Source organism: Callorhinchus milii, unplaced genomic scaffold, assembly GCF_018977255.1.
Source record: "Callorhinchus milii isolate IMCB2004 unplaced genomic scaffold, IMCB_Cmil_1.0 Scaffold5, whole genome shotgun sequence".
NCBI lineage: Eukaryota > Metazoa > Chordata > Chondrichthyes > Chimaeriformes > Callorhinchidae > Callorhinchus > Callorhinchus milii.
This window is the reverse complement of record NW_024704746.1, coordinates 28,772,060-28,778,059: the sequence shown is the minus strand read 5'-3', so window position 1 is coordinate 28,778,059 and position 6,000 is coordinate 28,772,060. Positions and strand designations below refer to the sequence as shown.

Below are 6,000 nucleotides of genomic sequence, written 5' to 3'. Positions count from 1 at the left end.
GCAAAAGAATGTATGCAATTGGTCCAATTTTTTTTGTTAAAAAGTCCTGGGTTTTTTTTCCTGTGCTTTTAGCGAGCTAAAGCCAAAGCTCCAACGGACAGAATATTCTATCAGATTAGCATTTTGTATGATTATACATGACAGAGGATTTACTTTCAGAGGCCCTGCTAAGGATAACCAAAAAAGGGCATGTAGCAGGACATTTTTGGCAGCAAGCAGCGGTTTTCAGGGGTTTTAGGTCTTGTGTCTTGATGAGTGGTTTCCTGAGCATGCCTGGAGAATGACCGGCATTTCTGGAAGAAGGCTGGACCTACCTTGGGTTACATAGTGTGATTGGCCGAACATTAGAATAAACTACAGACAATGCGTACCAGTGGCTGTCAACTGTAAACATAGAGGGAGATGTATTCACTTGGCATTGACTTTGGGAGGGGCTAAGGCCTGACTCCAGTTTCATTGAATAGAGCTGTATGTGTGTTTATACTGCCTGTACTTCCTTGCAGTTCTGGCCGCAGAGTCGCTTGTAGTCTTTGAGAGCCAGTCAGCGTTGAACTCACAGAGGTAAGGCAATGGACTTTTGAGTGTTCCTCGGTGCAGCAGGCGTTACTTCAGAACGTGAGGGATCTACACTGAGCTGGTTTACTTTAGGAGTGACTCCGACATGTTAAATGTCAGTAAATCAGACTTTCTTAACTTTAATTATCCAAAGGGCAAATGTTTGACAGTTTGGAGCTTGGTCTAATTTGTCTGCATTGTCTGAAGGCTTCTGGACTGTAACAGGTAGGCAAGGCAGCAAGGAGTTTTAAAGGGTGCTGTAAAGCACTCGAGCAGGATTTGAAATGTTTTTTTTTACTGAAGTAACAAAGATTTTCTCAAGACTGGCTGTGTGTTTTGGAACCGCCTACTGCAGCAAAGGACTGAGAGTTAGCAGGCGAGACTGACGCTTCGAGATTTAAACATGACTCAAACTCAGCAATTGTAAATGGTTTAATATGTTAGAACGTTTTAAGTTTATTTTATTGAATGTTCCTTCACATTGCGTTTTTATTCTGAGCTGGTAGTTAGATACACCAATCAAGCTTTGCACAGTCTCCCAAGTGTGTAAAATGCAGTTCAGCTGAGGATTTTGCTGAAATAGAGGAAAGTAACTTTCATTCCAATCAGTTAGACATGTTCAGGCAATTTAAGTTGTTGTTCAAGATGATATCTGATTTCAACCTCTGATATTACTTCAGTCTGTTCGTCAGTACTTTTGGAGCATTGCCCCATTTCTGTTTTGTGAGCTGGCCATTTGGATTTTTGCCTTCTCTATTCTAGTTATTGATAGTGTATAGTGTTCAGACAGTTACACACCCTGCACACACTCAGCCATGGATTCCAAAAGCATTCCTTTCCTGTAAAAATCCCTCCAAAAATATTAATATAATAATAATCTGGTCACTTAATTCACGCCTGTTTGTGGGACACTGTTGTGCGCAATTGGCTGCCCACAAAATATACAATCAATTCACTTTACAGGATTTTCTGTGAAGCGTTTTGAGACATCTTGAAGGCATGATAAGGCGCTGAATCAAATGCAATTATTATAAATTTTGATTCCGACAATAAATAAGAATAAATGATTTGTGTCCAAATCCTACTGAAGATTGTTTGAAGGGAGGGGGATTAAATACTACTTGCTCACGAATGCAAAACAAACTGATCAAATTCGGGACATACTGGGTACCGTTTTGTCTGCAAGAAGGAGCTCCTCTTTGGATGTGCTGGCCAGGTTGGCTGCTTGCCAGTATTTTGAAATGTAAAAAGGTTAGCTAAATATTTTCTGGCCTTCGGTGGAACCACATCAGATAAGGAATCCATGTTGGGAAAAAATAAAGAGAATGCACTCCCTGCATAGACCTTATAAGGAGCAGATGTAAGTGGGTGACAGATGACGGTTTTGACCTATGGAATGCAAGAATGTATTGGAAAACAAATCCAGTTATGTATTCTCTACATTACTATATTTGATCTGCTTTAGCCTAGTGATCATTTGGGACTGCGGTGTAAATCACATGCATAAATACATTTCATTGTGAATATTTAGAAACCCTACCTGCCCTCAGGGCCTATATAAAAGTATAGTTCTCATCCAATTGATTCTCCATGTGCATGCAGTTTGGCTGAGATTATTTTAATGGAAGTTAACGTAACCACGAGTGGTACTTAAAAAATCATATCAGTCAGTGAAAGGAACCCTCACTTGTCTCCAAAAATATAAATTACAAACTTTTTTTTAGCAAATATCATTATCGTTTATATTTTGTTCTTGCCAATTTTCATCCCTCCTTTCGCTGAAGGCATTTGGTTCCGCTTTGGTTCTGCAGAAGTAGGGTTCCATAGGGACTTATTGCCCTCCGGCATATTGCCCAATTGATCATTATTCGTGTGTGAACCTTGGCTGTGAGCCTGGTAACCTATTCGGCTACACTGCGAAGGGGATAAGGGTGCATTGCAATCGAGCTCCAACTTGTCCTCATCCAACATCTGTGTAAGACACACCTCCACTCGGGAAATTCATATAATCATTACTTTCATAAGGAAGAAGGAATCACTGATTGCCTTCTCTCCCCTGGCTCTTATTGGCACAAGAACTAGGATCAGCTAACACAAAAATGACTGAGGGATCAAGTATGGCTCAATCATTACTAAATATATTTGTTGAGCCAACTTGGAAGTGGTGACCATTGACTTGCCTGAATCAACTTTATCTTACGAAGCACATTTCAAGATATCAATGTTTTTTTTTCTTTGTTAACTTATCGTTATTCAATGGAGACCAGCTAAAAACGTGCTTTGATTTAAAATGACTGAGTTTGTAATTCATCTCTAAAATGTCTAAAAAGTATTCTAAAAAAAAACATTAGACCATAGTATTACTGTTACTGTCTAACAATGGCGTCAGTCAGGAAAGTGGTGCCTGAGAATCATTGCAAATGTATTACGATTGGCCTAGGGTCTGACCTGATGAAGTGTAATACTGTGACTTACAGTTGTGAAGAAATCATTACAATTCTTTGGCGGTTACTGTTACAGTACTTGGTCTTTGTATAATCCTGACAAGATATATTGATTTCTAAGCTGGTACGTTATGCAGCATCAAGCACATAGATTGGTAAATGTCTCTGGCTCCCAACCTGTGGATCCAGGCCAGAGCAGCCTGACTAGTTTATCTGTAGTTTCATCTTTCACCTTTTCACGGAGGGGAATTAGCGGCTGGGATGAATTACCAGAAGAATGGTTTCAGCCTCATTTGACAAACAAGTCGATGGAGAATTGGGAAGGTCTTATACTTGGTATTTCACAAGGATGAGATCAAATGAGCTGAAGGGCCTTTTTCATCTAAACCCCTCTTATAATCTTGTGATCCTGTCTTCTTTTAGTTAACCGATTGTTTGATACACGTGGAAACCCATCACCCTGCTTGAGAATCGCCAAACCAAGCTGAGATTTCCGTGCATCCCACTTCCACGTGGAAACTCCAGAGATAGACTGTTGAAATGGAATGCGCTCTCTCTCTCTGGAGGGACTCATCCTGCTTACGTAATTCCAGAAAGTATTGGTGCGGATTGTCAAGGAACTAGTCTTGGGGACTCAAGAGTGTGTATTGAGGTACCACTGGAGTCTGACCAGCTAAAACCACATACCTTGCATTGATATCACTGTCTGGCAAGTTTTTTCCAGCTAGGACCACTCTAACAGTCTTGGCTCTGTCCACTAGATAGATTCTGAGACTGTGAAAAGGGAGGAAAAAGAATGGCGATCTTATTTCCCCTCCTGCTTGGGAAGGCTTACAATGGGGAGGAGCAGTGACAAGCATTGACAATGGTCACAGAGTAATTTATTTGACCAAACCTCTCGATTCCCCTAGCTGTATGCCTATACTAGCGAAACAGAGGGACACATTATGAAAAAATATGTTGCCATCAGTCATTGGAATTCTCCATATGAATTCCATAAACTATGTGTAATTCTATGGAAAATATGTTTCCTTGTATTTTTATTTGAAAACGAAAAATGACAGATTAGCTGACATGCTTTGTGTATTAAGCTGAAACATTTCTCAAAGCGACACTGTTTCCAATTGCCACTAAAGTTGAGACTGGCTTAGACAGGAGAGAAGCTGTCCCGATGCTGGTAACCTTTTCTTGATTTGCTACAGCTTCTGGACAAACGTGTTTAATTGCAATTGTGATTGAAAGATACAGTTGTAGATGATTTTACATTGCCAAAGTGACACTGATTCACATGTGCATTTAGTGGATGAGGTTAATGACTGTAAACTATGGAAATTGCTTGAGGCGAATCACGGTACAACTGGAGAAATCACTGCATCGAAGATCAAGAACTCATATCCCTTGATGGGGTCTTGATCTCAACCAGGAGTGACCAGACCAGACACCAAGATTACTTCTGCTACTATTTTTCATTCACTTCATGGCTTCTCCTTGCAACACTGGTGCCTTTCCCTTACTGATCACGTCTAATGGGGAGGGATATGAGACGATGAAAATTACCGTCTGCCTTTATTAGTTCTTTATTTTTCTAATCACATTTCATTGTCTTTTCCAACATACCTTAATACCATTATTTCCCAATTGCTCATAACTATCCCTATTAAACATTCGTCTCCAAATAAAGATGCATACACTGTAAAATGTAGTTACTATACTTTACTGTAGATCCTATGAAGCTCTTTGAGACATTTTGATGATGTGTTAAGGCGCTACATCAAATGCAAGAATTATTATTAAACCACTCAAGGAAGAAAATGTAGAAAAGTACCCAATCAATGCATTTCAATGTATTTTTTTACAACTGTAAGTTTTCCTTATTATTGAAACTATAAAATAATTTCTATCAGTTTATATTCAATGCTTTATTGCAACTTACCTTTCCAATGGGGGATTTATAATGGTAACAATTCAGCACTGTGCTTGCCCAGCCCTGCCTATTAGTGCCTTGGCTTGCAGGGTTGAGGACACATCCATGCTGCTATGCCTTATTCATGAGCCAGTCGGGCTAACTAGCTGTTTACAGTTTGTAGATAATTGTGGATCGCTCTAACTTTCCCAGGCATCTCTCCTCAGATCCATAGAGATTCCGCTAACCTTCTCCCACCTCCCCACCCTCCAGTTATTTTACACAGTCATTTTATCACCATCAAGAGCTAAATGGACCCACTGGGATTCAAACCCAGACTCTTCTATTCCTGGCCTAGTTAAACTGACTGAATGACCACCATTGGTTGTTTTTGCTCCTATGCAAGCCATGGAAATATTTGTTGCAAATTCAGATTGTACCACATTTTGTTTTAGTTAATAAATATGTATTTTTAGACCCAGACATCAGTGAGTGAAACGGGTTGAGCGTTTGAGCTAATACTGGGAACCAGACTTGAAACCATTAGAAAAGCAGCTGGCAGCCTGAGTTCTTCAAATACCATAGGCTAATGGACTGTTTAACTCCTTCAAGAAATCCAAAATGAAATGCTGTGCAATTTTCTTCAAAATGATTTAATTGTCATGTTCGCAGGAATCATATTGGAAAAGGGACCACAGTATTATACAGTAACTTTCTGTTCAGCTCTTCAATGGCCCCATGGTTTAGTTTAGACCAGGGATGTTACTTATGTTTTTGTGTTTCACTTCCAGCTGCAAGTGAGACTGACATTCCACACTGCACAGTAGATCTGACTTGCAATCTTCCTCTTACAGCCATCTATAGGAATCAAGCTAACAGCTCTGGATTAAATAGATATAGTCTTTATATAGAGCTATTCAGACAGCTTTCTCCTCCTCTTCCCCCAGAATTGTTTCAGCGCAGATGTTTCTTTACCCTGATTTCGCACCTTTGTTTAAAATTCCTTTTGCAAACTTGATGTAAAATGCTTTACCAGTTGACAATGGGCCTCTCAAGACCCTCCCCTTCGACCGCGCCTTTGGTCACCCTCCTACCCCC

The 6,000-nt window shown here is 40.0% G+C and overlaps 1 protein-coding gene across 1 annotated transcript in view; it reads left to right on the top strand.

Annotated features, from left to right (window-relative positions):
• The first annotated feature begins 389 nt into the window (after positions 1-389).
• LOC103185558 (non-muscle caldesmon) overlaps positions 390-6,000 on the top strand; it is a 94,629-nt gene continuing 89,018 nt past the window's right edge. Inside the window, exon 1 of the mRNA XM_042335111.1 lies at positions 390-561. The gene's annotated coding sequence lies outside the window, so the exon portion shown is untranslated. The remainder of the gene's footprint in view (positions 562-6,000) is intronic.